The following is a 21,390-nucleotide window of genomic DNA, read 5'->3' as shown; positions in this document are numbered from 1 at the left end:
AAGCAAGAGAGTGGAGCAATGCTTGATTATTGTGGCGTGATTTAAAACATCCAGAATGTTAGATTCAAGAAGTGATTCCAAATCTTTATATTATATGTCAAGTGGTTTAAGAATAACATGGCATGTCAAGTTCCTCAAGCCAACCATGAAGTTATGGCAATCAATTCTTTAAAGTTTGGCAAATGGAGAGAGACACATTAGTGCTACCTCAATATTGTGAACATGTACAATCTCACTAAAAATATTAAAGTCAATGTTTCATTATAGAATCCTTATGCATGTTAAATTTACACTATACATGTTCTTCTAGACCTAAATAACAAGAAATGGTGGCGTGTTATACAAGTTTCTCCTCATTCAAAGCATATTTTTCAAGATAAGGATGTTGAAGCTGAGTTCATGGATGAGGCGGAAGTCAAAGATGAACAAGATGCCGAGTGCAAGATACTACCAACCAGTCAAGATGAATGTGTTTCTTTCCAAGATGAGGAAAATACAATCGAATTGAGTGTCACTTTCCAAGATGAGGAAAATATAATCGAATCTAAACATGCTAATGATAATGATGTGGAGGCCACTAGTAGTGGGATAGATCTCTTTATTAATCTTGAAGACGTGGATCTTGAGATAGACTAATTAGCATGGATTTAATAAAAGAAACGTCCCATGTAAGGATTTAATTCAAGACGCCCCATGTCGCGCCAAACTCATCCTAATTCATTTTTGATTTTCTCGACTCTCTATTCATAATGAAGGTGATGCATTTATTTGTTAAGAATATTATTAAACAAAATACAACTATCTCTTAGCAAGCACATATATTACACCCCAACACCCAAAAATTTACTAGTTTGCTCTCTAGATCTATACTTGGATTTTTTCCTAGTACACGGCTATATATATATATATGACTATATCCACAACATCGATAGCTACATAGATAACCATACCACATTCAGATCTTTCATTCTCACTAATGGCACCACTCTCTCACTACTTTCATTCACTATTGCACAACTATAGCCTTATACTCTTATAGTATATATACACTACATACATATATATGTATTTACACACACATACACACATTGTGTGTAAGTATACATATACACACATCTATATATGAATGTATATATAAACATATATATGTGTAAATATATATATTTACACATATATACATGAGAGAGAGAAACTCACCTCTTTCACCCATTGTGTTGCCACACCCGTGGCATTGCCGTGGATTACTCCATTAGGAATGCTTACAAATTAATATGACCTAACGATGATTCTTTAGCATACGTGAAGGATTTAGAAGACATATCTCACACAGAAAACGAGTGCAGCTGGAATTTGGAAATGCGAATTGAGTCTCAAAGGAAGAAATAATGAGAGTTATTAATGATTCATGAATCAATCATTGTCTCTAAGGTAACTCAGTGCTGAAGGCATGCAGACCCGTCTGCACAACTCGGTCGATGGTTTTTTCGTGCACGCCCAAAGAAAACTGCAAACAGACCGCGCTACCCTTGCCCATTTGGTGCGCGCAGCTTGCCACAATGCCTACCCTCATGTCTCCGCAAAAGCACAAGAAAGAGGGATGAGGAGCGTAGAAATCCTTAAGGAACATTATCGTAAAGAAGCAGGAACAAGATGATGGAAGAAAAGCTACTTAATTACAAGAAATAAAAGAGGAGAAGTTATTTACGAAAGCTAGACGTTCAGGCTGATTGCTGCAATCGGAAGAGAGAGAGACGGAGAGCATTATGCGCAAGCTGCTGCACCCAGTGGGGAGAACATTGGACACCTCATCCTGCTACATGTGCTCATATGGACGAATGAGAGCACAATTTGACAGTTTTAGTGCTCATCTTCTGAGAAGATCAGGTAGCCCATGCAAGAGATAAGGTCAGGTAGGCTAGCTACCATACAAGAGATAAGGCCAGATGCCAAGCTGCCAACGACCGTCTCTACTACTGCAGCAGGCGCGGACGTCGACGGCGCCAAAGCTTATCCGCTTGTGATACTACTAAACTGCACTTTTTGATTTGGACATCGTTCTGTGGCAGTGCGCGTGTCAGCTCACCCTATCGATACCTACTGCTAGTACGCGAAACGCTGTACAGTAGAAAGCGCTTTCCGAGACGGGAGTAAAGTTTGCCTAGTTGTAGCACTAGACTCTACACTGTAGTTGTAGCAGCAAGGGGTAGCCTTAGAACCACTGTTTTTTTTGTTTTTTTTTAAATCCTAACAAGTGGAAAACCTTCATCTTAAAATTGTGAAATTATTTATAAAGAAAAATCTTGAAATCTGAAGGTTTTTGTTCTCAGAATTTCGAGCTATTTGTATCTTCAAGTTTTAAATTAGAAGGTATTTTTCAATATATCCAAGTGCAAACTACACTAAACTCAGGTTTTTGTTGCACACTGCTTAGAAACTCATTTAAAGAGCTCTTAGACCCTCATTTAAAGAGCTCGAAGGGCATACTACAACTTTTTTTCAAAACTTTTTTAAGGGTGGATTTTTTTTCTACTCTTTTTTTTGGCGTGACTTGAATTTTGAAAGTACAACTATACTACTCACACACACTAATGCCATTGCTCGCACAGGGGGAGATTTGAACCCATGGTGTTAGGACTCTCAAACTCCAACCTTACCCAGTGCACTAACAAGTGATTGGCATTCTACTCTTCTTCTTAAGGATGAACTCCCTTTGGGAGGGTACTCCAACCCTCCAATTCTAGCACAAGTTTCACAAAGCCACCCTTTTGATCCATGCCCTATGCGGGGTTGGTGTTTTGAGACCCTTCCACAAATGTCCATAAGCAAATGCTCAGAGATGAAGGCATCCAATCAGCTTAGCTCTTTTGTGGTGTTGGAGTAAATATGCATTCACAATTTTACATGGATGAGTGAACAAATATGAGGTGGTTTATCTTGCTAGATCCACAATATTGCTCAACAAAAGTGTGACCAACAATATCTCTTAGTCATCAATTGGACCCATATATTTTTGAAACCTAACCCTCTTTTTACTCGGGGGGGTGCACTACTAGAAAACCCCAGGTATCACATGTGTTCAAGAGGTATTAAAAAAACCCCTTAACTAAAACTTTTTCCCCGATGAACTAACGGATTTTTTTCTAAAGTTGAATTAAAAAACCCCTCCTGTTAATTTTTCTCAATATAACTAATTAAAAAACCCCTCCTGCTGAACTCACATGGTACACTAACATTTTTTGATGTGAACACCCGAGTCTTTTTACAGAAGGTGATGCGCACCCGACTTTGAATAGATGAAACCATTGATAGATAAAATACATAAACTATGTTCCTCCCTCGGGGAGTTCATCTCTAAGAAATTTTATATATCACTTGCGTTCAAGGGATATTTAAAAAACCCCTTACACTTACATACTTCTTTGAATAAAATGATCCCTTTTTCTTCATAAACTTACGTTTTTTTTCCCAAATTTGGTTAAAAATCCCTCCTGTAAATATAATTCTGTAACTTTTTTGAATTAATATACCCCTCCTAATGAACTCACGTGCTACACTTACATATTTTTAGGTGAACCCCCCGAGGTTCCTCCATGGTTTAGGAAGTCAAGAACGAACAAGCAAGTAGGGATGTAGGGACTTAACTATTCCACAGACATTTGTGAAGCCACCCTTATTAAACAAGACAAGACCAACAATGTGCCAAACTTTTACAAAGAAAATTCAACAAATAACTTTTAATCCAAGTATGTATTTTAAATCTTTTACAATCAACATAGTTGTTGCCAAACTTTCCTTTCATACAACTCAAAACCTTGCTTTGGTATTTACAAGACTCCACAACCTTCAAGTGAATTAACCCATCACAGTTCATTCATTCAATAAAGTATACTTCGGGCAGCCTTATTTGGCAGCATTATTTTAAAAACCTAACTTTCAAAGATGAGTTTCTTTTGAAAATTGAAATAACCTTTGAGACCCATCACCTTCCTTAAATTTTAATACCACATGTAAGTATTAAAATCTTAAGAGTGAATTTTGTAATGGAATCTTTCAGAGATAAGATGTTTTTAATGCGTAATCCCAAAAATCATGGAACAAATGAGTTTGTCATAAAATCATGTTGTGATCGAAAGTCATGGGGTGACTTTATAGACTACATATTCACGATGATGTGATTCCGCAAGTATCAACCAAAAATCAATAATTAAGGGGTGCAAATCTTAATCTTTCTAGATTATTCCTTTGCAACATGAATGTAAAAATGACATCAAGCAATGGAATCAATGGCTCTTTATTTTTTTGAATTTTCAAGATTTTTGAAAATGCAACAAATGGGTGTTCCTTGCACAATCACGATCACGGTCATGAATATGGAGTTCTCACCATGCAAGTATTGATGCAAGTGCTTGTTTTTTTACCTTCTTAACTTTCAAACAATGCAAATAAGAAATTTAAATGCTAAAACAATCCTTTTTCACCTCTTTCTTCACAAACTTACCTATTTCTTATTCTCTTCTCTACCAATTACACAGCTTTCAACAGCCATATTAAGGGAAAAGAGACTTAAAAGAAGATGACAGGGAGTGCAAATAGAGTAGAAAAGACCAGGAGTTCCCTAGCACTGCCAAAAGTGTTACATGCTACACCATCCTCTCCTAGTGTATGGATAATGCTCACCTTAACTTGTTTGTGGAACTTGTTTGTGGAAAACTTGTAGGTGTCCAAGCCCATATCTCGGTAGAAGCTAGCACCACTCTCCTACCTCCTTCTCAAGTTGTTACCATGAAGTTGCCTTTTCTCCACACAACAACACTCACTCCTCTCTACTCTCACATTCAAGAATCCAAGCATAAGAGGAACATACACCAAGAATGTAGCTCTCTTACACACCCTAGACACGCAAGAGAGAAAAGAGATAAGGCTAGACTTAATTGGCACAAAGAAGGATTGTGTCTCAAATTATGAGAAGTATGTTATTTATACAACTAGCCTTTATTCACATTTGGGTGACCAAAACTTGATGAAAGATGAAATAGATGCTTATAAGTTACATAGTTTTATGACATAGCCAACTATTCTTATAACTACAATGTTTAGAGTGTTGTTGATGACACTTATCATGCTATCTCTTGTATGTAATGGAGAGATGCTAAGTTAACATAAAATGGGGTTAACAATCATGTGTCCATGTGAGCAATGCAAGGGAGAAATTGTGCATTTATGATGGATCATAATAAAGCACATACAACGTTACGGTTAATTCAAAGAAATAAGGCATCACAATACTTTAATGAGTAATATGTTAAATTTGACATCATTGGATGCATGGCCAATGGTAGTAGGAGTAAACTGTGATCTTCCTCAATGGAAGTCAATAAAGAAGGGTCATATGAAGCTATCTCTTCTTGTACCTAGAAAGAAAAAGTTCAAGAGCATGGATAGGTCTTCCATTGAGGAAGATCGCAGTTTACTCCTACTACCATTGGCCACGCATCCAATGATGTCAAATTTAACATATTACTCATTAAAGATAGGGTCATATGAAGCTATCTCTTCTTGTACCTAGAAAGAAAAAGTCCAAGAGCATGGATAGGTATCTTGAACCTTTGACCACCACGAAGCTTGAGACACTATGGCATGGCATCCAAGTGTATGATGTGTCCTAGTTGCTTTCACAAAGTAGCGTGGAGGTGAAGGTAAATTTTATTTGGATAATACATGATTTTTAGTGCTGCGATATCCTTTCTATCCTCAATTACCAACTTTGAGTATTTGGCTTTAATGTATAAATATTTCTTTTGCAACACAATAGTATGCTCTAAAAACTAATATATTTAGCTTTTTGCAAACTAATATATTTATCTTTTGCAACATAATAGTATGCTCTAAAAACTAACATATTCATTTTTTGCAAACAATTAGGACTTACGACTTCTACCCACCATGCTTGTCCAATTTGTGGAAAACCATATTGTTACATCATGCCCATACTAGATCTCAATAAGGTTGTATATGAAAATCATCTCACTGATTTTTTCCACATGATCGTGAGAATTTTGTTCCATTTATATAATGACTTCTTCCACATCCGCTAAGGGTTGGTGATTAGGAAGTGGCATGGAGAGGATTATCCCATACCCCATCTCATGTGGATGGTATTGCACTTACCATAAGGCATAGGAAGAGCAAGGATAATGGATAAAACAATGTGGAACAAGGTGAATACATTTTGCCTTCTTTCAAATTGAATATAAGTGAAGTTATGATAAAGTGGGGGGTAAGGTATAAAGAGGAAACAAGGAATAGAAATGATGAGAGAAGATATTTTACGTTTAATGAGATGCTTGCCCTTTCCATCTTACCTTGCATCACCCCCAAATGCCTGAGCTTAATGCATAGGTCTTTAGCCTTTATGCATAAAGCCTTTGCATAAGCTCATGCCTAAAGCTTCTGCATAAGCCCATGCATAAAGCTTTCTAAAGCTTATGCATGCATGCATAACCTTCAAACAAGAATGTACTAAAGAAAAAGAAAGCCGTGGCACCCAGAGGTGCTATGAAAACATGAATGAAAGAAGGGTGCTTACCTCTAATGCTTGTTGCAAGAAGGCACCGTTGCTTTAGAGAGCTTCAAGTTGCCAAAGAATGAATTCTCTTAACCTAGCCACAAGAGAAGAGATTAGTAAACTGAGCATTTATTATGTTAGGTGAACATTAAGCCTATACGTTAAGGCTAATGCATGGTCTTAATGTATTAAGCTTAATGCATTAGGTATTAAGATTAAAGCATTAATATTATGCATAGACTTAATGCATTAAGATTATGTGTAAGCTAATGGTTTATTAAGCTTTTGTATTAAATTTAAAGCATTAAGCTTATACATAGTCTTGATGCATTAATAAACCTTATGCATTAAGCCTATGCGTAAGCTTAAAGCATAGTCTTAATGTATGAAGCTTATACATAAGCTTAATGCATAAACTTAATGCAATAAGCTTATACATAGGCTTGATGCATTAATTAATAAGTCTTATGCATTAAGCCTATGCATAGTCTTAATGCATTAATAAAGCTTATGCATTAATCCTATGTATAATCTTAATGTATTAAGCTTAAAGCATTAAGATTAATTCTCACATAGAAAACAAGTGCAAGAATAAACAAGCTGGAATTTGGAAATGCGAAAGGAAGAAATAGTGAGAGTAATTGATGATTCATGAATCAATCATTGTCTCTAAGGTAACTCAGGGCTGAAGTACTTATGCACTAGACCCGTCTCGTTACATTGCATTTCGTCGAAGGGGTACAAAATATTCCGGTCGATGGTTTATTCGTGCACGCCCAAAAGAAAACTCTAAACAGATCACGCTACCCTTGCCCATTTGGTGCATGCAGCTTGGCACAATGCCTACCCTCATGTCTCCGCAAGAGCACAAGAAAGAGGGATGAGGAGCGTAGAAAGCCTTAAGGAACATCATCGTAAAGAAGCAGGAGCAAGATGATGGAAGAAATACAAGAAATAAAAGAGGAGAAGTTATTTATGAAAGCTAGGTCAGGCTGATTCCTGCAATCCGACGAGAGAGAGAGAGAGAGAGCATTATGCGCAAGCTGCTGCACCCAGTGGGAAGAACATTGGACGCTTCATCGACCTGCTGCTGCATGTGCTCATATTGACGAATGTGAGCGACAGTTTTATTGTTCATCTTCTGATAAGATCCATACAAGGGATAAGGTCAGATAGGCTCGCTACCATACAAGCGATAAGGCCAAATGCCAAGCAGCTTCCCTACAAGTAGTACTGCAGCAGGCGGACGTCGACGGCGCCAAAGCTTATCCGCTCGTGATACTAAACTTCACTTTTTGATTTCCAAATTGACGTGTGCCTCGAACAGGCCTGCAGCTGCTCCCCATGCTTACTTTTGTGGCAGTGTGCGTGTCAGCTTGCCCTGTCGATACGTACTACGCGATACGCTGAAAGCGCTTTCAGAGACGGGAGTAAAGTTTGCGTCTCCTCGAGCTGGAAGGGTATACTATTACCCTTTTTTTATTTAAAAAAACTTAGTCTTTCATTTTTGAGGGTAGATTTTTTTTTGTCTACTCTTCTACTTTAGGATAAACTCCCTTTGGAAGGGTACTACAACCCCCTTTGGAAGAGTACTATAACAACCCACCTTCTAGCACAAAATTCACAAGCCACCCTTTTTTGATCCATGCCCTATGTGGGGTTAGTTGTCTTAAGACCCTTCCACAAACATCCATAGGCTCATAGAGATGAAGGGATCCAATCAACTTACCTCTTTTGTAGTGTTGGGGTAAATATGCATTCACAATTATGCATGGACGAGTGAACATATATGAGGTGGTTTGTCTTCCCAGGTTCATGTTCAAACAAAAAGTGTGACTAACAATACCCCTTAGTCATGAATTGGACCCATAGATTTTTGAAACCTAACCCTCTTTTACAAGGAAGCTCTAAAAGAGACAAGGGCTTCGACTGATGAGGATTAGGCTTTAGTTGGAGAGCTCAAAAAAAAAATGTGCTGCTTTGAAGAAAGAGCTCTCAACCAAACTCGATGCAATTGATAAGAAACAAGAGCTTATGCACTACAAGAGGATGATGGTATATTCGTGCAACGTAGTGAGAGAGTTACAACTACATGCAAAAGGACTTTTTTCCTCTCGCTTGGCACGTGTCCTTTCTTTGTTCAACCAAAAACCTGCACTAAACTCGTTTCCTTTCCTCCCTTCATCTTCCATACCTCAAGCATGAAACTCGTGCTCTTCTCCTTCATTTATGTGCTTTCATAGTTACCTCGTGAAGGTAAGGGTTTATATTCTCTATTCTCTCCCCTTTATTTCAATCTATATGTGCATACTAGGTCTTGATTCTTGTCTTCTTCTTTTTCTTATTCGTCTCACTTGTCTTCACTTGCATAGCTCTAATTTGTTTTTGTGCTTCTACTTGTAGATTGGAACTTGTCTTTCAACGAAAAACTCTACTTCTCAACAAACACTCAACTTCTCTAAACTAAGGTAAGAGCACTTGTCTTTCACAGACCCTTTTTTTTACTTGTTTATGGTGCACCCTTGGGTGCTTGGGAGCACTTTTTTAATCATGCATGCATTATGCATAAACACTACAACACATCGCGAGCACAACAATGTTTTTGCAGCGTTTTCGAAAGGAAAATATCATGGGTTTTAACGATGATGAGCAGCGATTTGTCACTGCTCCGCAGCATTTTCTCGCTGCTCAATAGCATATATAGCAGCAAAAAAACACTACTATATTGTAAAAATATCACTTCTTTTGCTGCTAGGTAGTTTTTATCTTTTGAATACAATAAACTTGTACTTTGATTTTTTTTTTTACAGGTTTATGTCTTATCTATCACTTCTACCTCTCCTACCCTATCCTCCTCAAGCTCAAGCAAGGTATGTCTACTTTTTTCTTTCATCTCCTATGCAAACAAGCTTTCCATGAAAACTTTCTTGTGAGTATTTCCTTTCTCCTTTCCCTCTTTTAAGTTTTTCTTTCCTTCTTTTTTCCTTTTTATTGAAGCTTAACCATTACGAGTATTTTTCCTTCTTTTCTCCTAATTAAGAGCTCTCCATTAAAGCTTCATATGGTGAGAGATCTTGATTTTTCTTAATACTTTTTTTTCTTAACTTGGGTTAATTTTGTAGGTTTTCAACACATACAAGCTTCACAAGAGATCTCTTTCTTTGTATGTTTCTTCTTTCATGCTTTTACATGCTTATAGGGTTTGTAAGTTTTAGGGATTTTAAGATTAGGTTTTGTTATTAATACTTTTTTTCCCTTAATTTGGTCTAATTTTGTAGGTTTTCAACACATACAAGCCTCACAAGGTAAGAGATCTCTTTCTTGTATGATTCGTCTCTTATGCTTTTACATGTTATAAGGTTTGTAAGTTTAGGGCTTTAAGATTAGGGTTTGTTATTTTTTTCATGCTCTATGGATAGCCTTTAGAGAGCTATGCTTCTCTCAAGAGATGGCCATATGCCTTAGCCTCATGTATGAGACTTATATATTAGCCATATGCATAAGCTTTATGCATAAGCCTCACGCATGTCGGTAGCTTCCAATGCATGCCGATAGCTACCTAGACATGCTGGTAGCTTCCAATGCATGCTAGTAGCTCTCCCAAGGCATGTCGGTAGCTTCCAATGCATGCCGGTAGCTACCCATGCATGTCGATAGCTTCCAATGCATGCTGATAGCCACCTAGTCATGCCCGTAGCTTCTAATGCATGTAGGTAGCTACATAGGCATGCTGGTAGCTTCCAAGACAAGCCGGTAGCTTCGAATACATGCCGGTAGCAACCTAGGCATGCCAGTAGCTTCCAATGCATGGCGATAGCTACCTAGGCATGCTGGTAGCTTCCAATGCATGCCGATAGCTATAGCCATATGCATGCATTAGCCATAGGCCATATGCATTAGAGTATGCATAAGTGTTTTAAGTATTTATGTTTTTTCTTGGATAAATTATGGCAAATAACTTATGGCACGATGTTACACGTGAAAGAGGAGTCGATATCCCAACAATATTTGTAAGTATATATTAGCCTCAAACTATATCTTATCTTTTAATTAAAGAAGGTTATCTTAAATAACAACATAATTATAATGTTCATGCATTTGTATGTCTATAGCTTGAAGCAGTGAACCGCCCCCCTGAATATGATTTTGCATTACAATAGGGTTTAGAAACTCTATTTGAAAGGGTGCAAGACTAAGGATATATTGTTATTACTGGAGGACATGCTTGGCAAGCATGGCAAGTAAGTACATTCCTAAATCCTAAACCTCTTTGTTTTGGCAAAACTAATTTACATGCATTATGGCTTCATGCATAAGAACTTATTGCATAAAGCCTTGTGCATAAAGACTTTATGCATAAAGCCTTTAAGATCAAGACTTAAGCATAATGTTCAAGCCTTATGCATAGAGGCTTAAGTATAATTTTTAAGTCTTATGCATAGAGGCTTCGCATAAAACCTCTATGTAGAAAGCTTTAAGGCTTAAGAATTAAAACTCTATGCATAAGGCTTATGCATAATGTTTAAGCCTTATACATAGAGGCATAAGCATAAGGGCTTTATGCATAAGGGCATTAAGCATAATGCATAAGCCATATGCTTAAAGCTTAATATATAAGTCATATGCATAAGCCTTATGCATAGAGGCTTTTATAGCATAAGAGATTTATGCATAAGGGAATTAGGCTTAATGCATAAGCCATATGCTTAAAACTTAATACATAAGCCATATGCATAAAGCTAAAGTCATATAAATAAAGCTTATTAACATATATATTATCCGATGCTTGTAGATTATCCTTAAAACATAAGCTCAGCTTTGCAATGCATTGCCTACTTATCCTCTTCTCAAGGTAAGAGTACTTGTCTTTCATAGTTCATTTCTTTACTTGTTTATGGTACACCCGAGGGTACTTGGCAGTATTTTTTTTCATTACACATAAGCATAAGGGCTTTATACATAGAGGAGGACTTTATGCATATTGGATTTATTGTGAGAGGCTTTAAGCATAAGGACTTTATGCACAAGGGCTTTATGCATAAGGACTCTATGTTTAAGCCTAAAAACTTTATGCTTATGTTCTATGCATATGGTCTTAAGAATAGAGACTTTATGCACAAGGGCTTTATGCATAAGGACTCTATGCTTAAGCCTAAAAACTTTATGCTTATGTTCTATGCATATGGTCTTAAGAATAGAGGCTTAAGCATAAGGGATTAACCCTTATGAATAAGGGCTTTATGCATAAAGACTTTATGCTCAAGGCTTAAGCATAATGTTTAATCCTTATACATAGAGGCTTAAGCATTAATCTTCTATGCTCAAAGCTTAATCACAATGTTTAAGCCTTATGCATAGAGGCTTTATACGTAAAGTCTACATTAATGCTTTTAAGCCTATGCATCCATCAATGCTTAATCAATGTAATGCATTTGTATAGGTTTATTTTAAATGGCTAGGCCCAAAACATTAATGAATATAAACAATAACATGTTATTATTGCTCATGTACCAAAATGATAAAGATGCATACTTTGTAGAAAGCAGTATGTCACAAATCTTGTTTATGGCATACAAGAGCATGGCAGGTGTACTCAAGACAACATCAACAAAGCCCAAGAGAATCTTTTCGAAGCAATCACGAAGTGGAGGTAGAATTGTCTTATCTCTTCCATGCAAGAAATAACAACTCGTGCTGAGCTTGTCAATTTAGTGCAACGAGCTCTCAGCAAAATGTAGTTTAGGATTAGGTGTAATAAACTATGTAATTTAAAATTTCTAATATAATCCATGACATTTGTGGCTTAGTTATAATTATTTTTTGTGTTTTAAGTGTTTAAGTGTCATTAACTAGTGTTTAAATAATGTGATTAAAAAAAGGAGACAGAATGGGGGGGAGATGTGGGGACACGTGTCCTACAAATCTCACCCATTATTCCAATAAAGAAGATTTATTCAACTCTTAATATTGCTAAAGTCTTTTTGAAGGAAATATTCAGACTTCATGGATTGCCCAAAAGGATTGGCAGTGATTGAGATGCAAAGTTTACATCGTGTTTTTGGACTACTTTCTTTGAAGCTAGAGAAACTGCTCTAAATCTTAGTACTGATTATCATCCTCGGATCGGATCGAGTGTAAGATACCTCCTATTGTTCAAGATGAAAAGATCAAAGAACATGGATCAAAAGAGGAACACTCATAAGAATATTGATTTGGATAGCAAGCCTGCTAAGAAATAAGGATAAATACATATATGAGATTATTTTCCAAGCAAGCTAGACAAGATTGGTATGGAACCCTCTCAAGTGCATTATCATGGGACCTCGTGTACTTCTTAAATAATTTAATCAAAACTTATATATACATCAAGGATTAAATCATAAACTTGAATTAAATTGATAAAATTGAAGCATAGCATAAAATTAAAACATGAGTAGAGTAGACATCACCATCAACACACTATTGGGTTCAATCTCTCCGCTCATGCATGTAGCTCCCAGTCCATGCTAGTATTTTAAGAATTATATTCAATATATAGCCCAAGGAGCTATTAATAGTCCAATTTTTACACTCTATTAGAGCTTGTTCCCACACTAAGTGTAAATAACTATAACTCTTTTAACATATGTGCTAATAATATAGCAACGCCATGCACAAGCATGTATAAATAATTTGTACAATATTTTGGCACGTGGCTAGCAAAAATAACTCATAAATTAACCTTGTGCACACTTGCACATAAAATAACCTTGTGCACATTCGCGTCATGAAATAACCTTGTGCACATTCGCGTCATGAAATAACCTTGTGCACATTCACACATTCCATTTATTAAGCTGGTTTCTGCACATAGTTCATCAAGCAAATTTTTCTATGATTATTGTGCATCAAAAATATAATAAGATATATACCTATAAGTTCTCCCATTTGAAGAGAAACTACCCTCAATTGTGTAGAAGGAATAGAATAACACAAAATGTTAACAAGAACATCGTGCTCATTTGCTAGTGATGATATAACCTGCAAGGTAAACTTAGAGGTCCAAGAAAAGAGTGAATTTTTAGAGCCCAAGCAATTAGGGTTTATGTTGAAGGCCTAAAGAGGCTCAAAGATGAATGCCATTGCTATGTGGAAGCAGTCCACAGAGAGAGAGAGAGAGAGAGAGAGAGAGAGAGAGAGAGAGAGAGAGAGAGATACGATAATTCTCAAGAGAGTCAAGAGATTCCACAACTCAATAATTGATTTGGATTGATAATTAGAAGCTTGAGTATAATGCCTTTTTGTAGGCTTGAGCCTTATCTTTTGACTCGATCAATCTTGGACTAGTTCTTCCCAAAAGGAAGCATTCGACACACTTGCACACTTGCATAATATCTAATCCTAAGAGGAGGTTCTGACACAAACACACACTAGTACATATTAGTACATTCACAAGGAATGTTCACACACTATGACTACATGCTACCCTTTGACCTTGAAAGTAGTACAATTATAAATAGCAGGAGAACATCTGTTGTCTCCAACATAGAGGAGCTCTCAATTGTAGATTGTATTGTAAAAAGACCCCTTTCACATGCTCATAAGCCACTTATATATATCTAGGATTTGCCTAGTTTCCCACACTTATGGGGTGCCCAAAACATTTTCTCTTCATATGTACATGACTTATATGGCTAGCTTCCATTACAAAGGTGGGCCACTGGCCATATGCAATGTGAAATACCTAAGCTAGGGTGGGGATTACAGAATGTGTACGAAAGGGGTAACAACCCTCCCACCTAGCCTAATATTTGTTCTTAAAATCATTACTGTATTGTGGGCGACATGAGTGAAAATTTTATGTTGATGGCATCATGTCGAAGAAGTAGAGGATTGATAGAGACACTATAACACGTCAACGACATAGAACGTTTTCTAGTAGTGTTGAGGCCTTCGAGATGTTGGGGCATTTTGTGGTTGTTCAGTAGCAATATAACGATGCTCATAGTAACAAAATTTCGTTCTGTGTGCTAGCAAAAAGAATAGCAACAAAATTTTGCTGCTATTCTTGTTGCTTAGTAGCAAAATTTCATTGTCGACGTAGTAATTATAGCAGTGAAATTTTGCTACTACACTATGATTTTGTTGTTGGGAAGCATAATTCGCAACGAAATTCCACTACTATACTATTATAAAAAAATTCCATAGAGTTGTTGAAGATTAAAATTAGGCTATACATGTCACATACATACAAAAAATGATGATAGTTTTTAAAAAACATCTTTTGGAAGCAATGAAATTTTAATACGGGACAACAAGAATAGCAGCGAAATTTTGTTGATATTCTCATTACTCAACATCAAAATTTCACTGGCAGCACAGCAAATTATAGCATCAAAATTTTGCTGCTACACTATGATTTTGTTGTTAGGCAGCATAACTAGCATGTAAAATTTTGCTACTATAGTGTTATAAAAAATTTCATAGAGTTGAAGATTGAAATTAGGTCATACATGTCTAGAAAAATTAATGATAGTTTTTAAAAAACCTTTTGGAACCCTTAAAGCCATGTTTGAAAAATAAAAATAAAGATAGCTGAAAACTTTTGAAGGGAAATAATTATAGAAACAATGTCAAGATCATGAATCTATTCCATCTTGTAATAGATCCATTTGTGTTGCTTCATCAAATTCTATATCTAATGAAAGCTCAATGAAAAAATGGGGTTCCATATCAATATCACTATCATTATCTAAAAAAGCATTGTCAAATGATCGATAGGTGACTCATCATATCCATATTCTTCGAATTAATGTTCCTCTTGCTCTTGATCGGCCTCCTCTATATTGTTTTCTTCATTTGCTCAAAAGTTGCCATCACACCACAATCAAATGTGTTTCTTTTAGAATTCACACGCTCCTATGAAAGTGCCTTCCCTCTGACCATATTTCATTTTATAGTTTGTACTAATATTAAACAAAAGCATGATATTTAGTATAGTGCATTATATAGTTGTTTTACTCTGTTGGGGCAGGTTACATTGGGTTGTGGGGTCTCTCTCTCTCTCTCTCTCTCTCTCTCTCTCTCTCTCTCTCTCTCTCTCTCTCTCTCTCTCTCTCTGAGATTTTCACATGGCTCCTCACTCTTTGGAGCCTCACATCTTCTCTTGTCTTCAGTCTTCTTGTCGTGGGTGGCAGCTTCTCTTCGCGTGTCCGTGTCTTCTTCTTCTTTCAGTCTTCTTGTTGTGGCAGCTTCTCTTCACGTGTCCGTGTCTTCCTCTTCTTGTTGTGGCAGCTTCTCTTCTCGTGTCCATGTCTTCCTTCAATGCTTCCTCTAGATCTTCTTCTTGGTGTGGATCCTCTTCTTGGAAAGAGATGTTCTTCTTCTTTCATGGCTGGGGCATGAGCTTGTCCGTCAGGTCTTGCTCCATCTTGTCCGTCAGTTCTTGCTCCATGTGAGCAACATGTTTAAATGTTTTGTTGACAGTTCTTTTAGGCTTTTGATGTTTATCTTGTGTCGTTATGCAATGCAAACCCAAATCTATGTGGGAGGTCTTACCTCTTGCCTTATTCTGAGCAAGGGCAGTGTCTGATCCCATTTTTACACTGATGTAATGTGCCCAATACATAATGCATATAGCATTCATTCTTATGCACATTCCCAAATGCAACTCTGGCTGTGAATAATCTTGAATTTGAGTGTATATTTCATCTTCAAGTTCTATAAAACTCTAATAGGTTGCGACATGGTACACTCAGCCATTGTATAAGGCTGGCTTTTCCCATTTTTCCCAACTTTTCTTCGTGGACAACTTACTCCAGCTCCATTCATCAAGGATTGCAAGAGCATGATAACCCTTATGCAGCACTGGGGAAGTGTTGCATTTGTGTCTTCACTCTCATATTACCAAATTAACCAGAACTTGAAAGAGTTCAAGTAGGTCTTCCCTTACTCCAAGCCTATATATATCCTCCTTGATGAGAGTTAAAAGTAATTCCTTATCGTTAGTTGTGGATTGGCCTACATTTGTGTCATCACTCTCATATTACTTTTCCATCTCTGATTAACCATAATTTGAACAAGTTCAAGGAAGTCATCCCTTCCTCCAAGTGTATCTACATCCTCCTTGAGAGGTAAAAGTAATTCCTTATTGGTTGGTGGATCGCCTGCATTCTACCTTCCGCCTGATTTTTTAAATAATTCCATAGTCGAGAATCATTAGGCAAAATTTGGACACAAAAGGGCCCTCTAAGAAATGTCATGTCAACTTTTTCTAGAAAAACGGGCTGCTCATTAAATTTTTGTAAATCAAATCAAATGTTTTTGAAGATTATAGATTAGGAATCTACTCTTCGAGATGTTTCCAATGATACATAGCATGATGGGAAATTTCTCATATTCAAGAAGTTTCCAAATTGCTGATGATGTGGCATGTTATTTCCAATGATATATAGCATGATGGTTGATTTTTCATATTTAAGAAGCTCCCAAATTGGTATGAATTATTATTTCCTCCTTCTTGTGAGTCAGTCTTTGAGAATAACTCATTATTTCCTCCTTCTTCTAAGTCAATCTCACCTTTATTGTCTTTTGACATAGGTTCTTGCACATTTAGCAATTTTGCTTCCTCTGTGGTATTTCACTCAGGATAGACAATTTCAATAGCCTCACTGGCTTGCAGTCATTCCTCCTTAAACCTTTTTTGGCTTTCTAAAGACGAGGACTTGTGTAGCCTCTAGTTTTTTTATCTCTTTCTCAGCATTTGGGTAGTACTCACCCACTCCCTTTGGTCTCTGGGGTTCCTCAACTGGTTCGGCTTCTTTCCGTGTCACCACTTATTTTTTCCTTGTCAACGCATTTTCCTGTCTAAACTCGGTGGTAGCAGTATCAACTATTCCCTCATCTGAACCATCCTAAATCTCCAGTGTGCAGAGTCTCCTCATCCCACCTTCTTTTCTCTTCTTCTCCTTCCCGTCATATGCATAGAAAATTTAGTTAACGTGACCATGGATGTACACTGCTACCGCTTGACTCTTTTGGCCCAGACATAGAAGTAGAACTTACTTATTGCAAGTTCACATGCACATCATCATCACTAGAATCACTAGCATCCTCATCTTTTTTTTCCTTTGTACCAACTAGCAAGCTCATCAAACACCACATCTCGTGAAATAAGCACTTGCCTAGTATCTTGATTGTAACATTTGTATGCTTTGCAATCCTGTGCATACCCAACGAAGATACACTTTTTTTTTTGGATCAAGCTTCTTCCTCTTCTCATCTAGCACATGCACATAAGCAATGCTATCAAACACTTTTAGAGGCCCAACGTTTGGCACATGCACATAAGCAATGCTATCAAACACTTTTAGAGGCCCAATGTCTGGCCTATATCCAATAAGACGCATCTGTGGCATACTTTTGTGTATGGCAGTTATAGGTGTCTTGTTAAGGAAATACAACACTATGGTATATACTTTGCCTAGTAAAATTTTGGCATGCTCTTATCATTTAGCATTATCCTAGCCACATCACCAATGACCCTGTTTTTCCTCTCAACAGCACCATTTTGTTGAGGTGTGTACCTGCATGAAAGTTGCCTTCTAATGCTATTTTTCCTCAAGAAGTTCTCATGCATGTGAGGTGTATTCACCACCTCCATCCATTCTCAAGCATTTAATCCAACAACCAAATTGCGTTTCTGCAAATGCTTTAAAATCCATGAACTTTGCTAACACTTTGCTCTTCTCTTTGAGGAAATAGATCCAAGTCATCCTACTATAATCATCAATGAAGGTTACGTAGTACCTGCTGCCACTAATGGATGGGCTTTGTGTAGGCCCACATACATCAGTGTGAATAATCTCAAGTGGCCTCCTGCTCATGTTGACTTCTCTAAGGAATGGCAACCTTGCTTGCTTTCCAAACTGGAGCATCACATACATGCATACTCCCATCATATTTGAATCTAGGCAGCCCACCAACTATGCCTCTTATTTGCATATTCTTCAACTTCTATATGTTCACATGCCCAATACGTTTGTGCCACATATCAACATCTTATACCACATTATCGCTTTTAGAAAAAATGGCCAACTTCAACTCTCGAATACCTGCATCCCCAATTTGAGTAACCTGCCTTCCTTCTTGCCCTTGGCAATAACTCTACAACCATTCTTAAAGTCTTCAATGAAGCATCCATGCTCATTGAATCATACATGTAATCCTTGCTCAACCATTTGACCAACAGAAGCCAAACTCTTTGTAATGGAAGGCACATACAAAAAATCTCACATAGACTTCACCTTGCCATTATGCATCACCAATGGCACACTCCCAACATGAGTGATAGAATGTTGAGTTTCATCACCTATCTCCACATATCCTTTTTCATCCATTGGTTTCATGTGCTCAAACCACTCACCATAGCAAGTCATGTGATTTGACGCTCCTGAATCCATATACCATGCATCAGATCACTGTCTCCATGTGTCATCATAGAACCCACTACATACTTCATTGCAAACAAATGATTTGCACTACCATCATGACTGCTGGATGCAAAATTACCACCATGTACGAAATTGCTACCATGTGCTCTACGCCCTCTCTAATCATGCGGTTTGCGATAACAGTCACAAGCCATGTGACCAAACTTTCCACAATTGTGACAATCCACATGTTGCATAGATGATTGTTGGCCTTGCCAATGACCTCTTCCATGAGCATTACCTCGTCCTCTTTGAGGTGCATAACCACGACCACCTCTATCACTTAATGATTGGCTGAAAATTCTGTTGAGAGTGTGGTAACCTATCCTGCCAACCATGTCCATTTGCACGTCCTCTTGGACTGAATCTCCCCCTTCCTCTAGCACCTTGATAAGTATAAAATACTTGATCCCTTGCATTTTCATTTGTGCTAGATGAAGCACCTAGACCAAGTTTCATCTCTTCCACAATAAGCAATGAAATCACATCATCAAAGTCTAGGGAGTCTCTCCACCTCTAACCCTGATAGAGGTTTCAAATGCCTTGTACTCTTTACCCAAGCCATTCAATGTAATGGCTACCAAATTATCATCGTCCAGGGGGGCACCAATACATTCTCGGGCATTAGCAAATTCTTTGATCTCCTGCACATAATCATTTATACTTCTGTTGTGCAAATCACACCATGGATCTTTTGCTTCAATCGCATATTCTTTGGTGCTGTAGTCATATCATACAACTTCACCAAAGTATCCCATACATCCTTGGGATTTTGTTTGTCTTGTATATGGCATAACATGGTGTTTATAACACAAATTGAGAAATAATGCAACACTTTGAATGCCCTCTCTATCCAATTTTGATGTGCTGAGCTGAGCAGGTGTGAAAGATCCCAGCCCCCAAATTCGGGGGTGCTAGCAGCAGAAGTAGCACTTCTTGCGCAAGGCAGAGTCTCCCACTCGAGGCCTCCCCCATGAATATCCGGACAAGAGACTAATCCCTCGATTCATCCAAAACCGAATCCAAAAAAACTTCCCTTGCAGACATAAGCAATTCCACCAGGAAAACCTATTCTAGTGTAGTCAAGAGCCTTAAATTACCCATTGACATTCCGACCTAACACGCAAGTCACATGGCCGGGTCAAGGGAGGAACTTGCACTTGGATCATAGAGTCTAACACTTTTTTCCTCATCAAGAGGAGGCACAACCGTTGATTCTTTTCCATAGAATAAGGGTTATCCGGGATTTTACTTCAACTATCATAACATAACAGAATTGAGTCACAGAATTGAGTCTCATTTTAGGGATCCATCAGTCCAGCCTAACCCCATCCAATCCCATGGGTTAGCCAACTACCCAACCACTGTAGTAATAGGATCCACTTAGAAATTTGGTTATGTTTGCCCTAGGTACTAGGAAAAAAAGTTTCCAGGTCCCCTAGCTGGCGCTTCAAGCAAACTTTAAGATAGTCATACCACTTACACACCCAATATGAAATTGCCTGTTTCACAGATTCAACTGTCTTTAAAACAATCTTAAATGAAACCATTGTTGAAATATACAAGTGAATAGGGTGTGTGCGGGAACAAGCCCTTAGCAAGAGGCTGTAAAAGAGAATCTATAAATGTGAGAGAAGCTGTGAAAAGGTGAGAAGTATCTACTGGGAGAGAATAAAGGGTAGCATGAGGATATTTAGGAGATGTGGAGATATTCTGGGAAGAGGTGGAGAGAATCAAGCAAAAAAGGTGGAGTGAATCAAGGAGAGATCAGTGGGATTAGATGCTTGGATGTAAACCTTATAAATTGAGGCATTGGCCTAATGAGAATTTGCTGGTTTTTTATTATCCATGCCTACATTAAGCTATCAATTAATTGCTCACTAATCACATCTTAATAATCATCTAATCTCTTTTCTAATGATGTTGATTCTAGCATTTGATCCACCATAGCTCATCACATTGCTGCAAATTTAACATGGTATCAAAGCCTAGCCTAGAATCCATCAAGTTTATGAGCCCATTATCTTGTTAATCTCTTAGCTAATTAGGATTAGTTAGATAATTAAGTTTTTACCTCTTTTTCAAAGAGCTCTCTGCACCCCCAGCTAGTGGAGGGGTTTGATCTCCTTCCAGGCTTAACAATAGCCTCCAAGCTTTTAGCCACACATAGCCACAAGCCCATGCTCCAGCCCATCAACACAAATCATCAAACCACCGAGCGTTGCTACCAATTTTTGCTAAATTGCTAGCGCCTTTTTTATGAAGGAAAAATGAGATCTTTTCTACACCAGGTACAATGGCTCTAATTCCTCTTGGCCCCAGGGTTTTTCAAGGTGCTCTACAAGCTGGAGAAGA

Source organism: Cibotium barometz, chromosome 38, assembly GCF_041138505.1.
Source record: "Cibotium barometz isolate CiBa-2024 chromosome 38, ASM4113850v1, whole genome shotgun sequence".
NCBI classification, from domain to species: domain Eukaryota; kingdom Viridiplantae; phylum Streptophyta; class Polypodiopsida; order Cyatheales; family Cibotiaceae; genus Cibotium; species Cibotium barometz.
Note: the sequence above shows the minus strand (reverse complement) of the source record.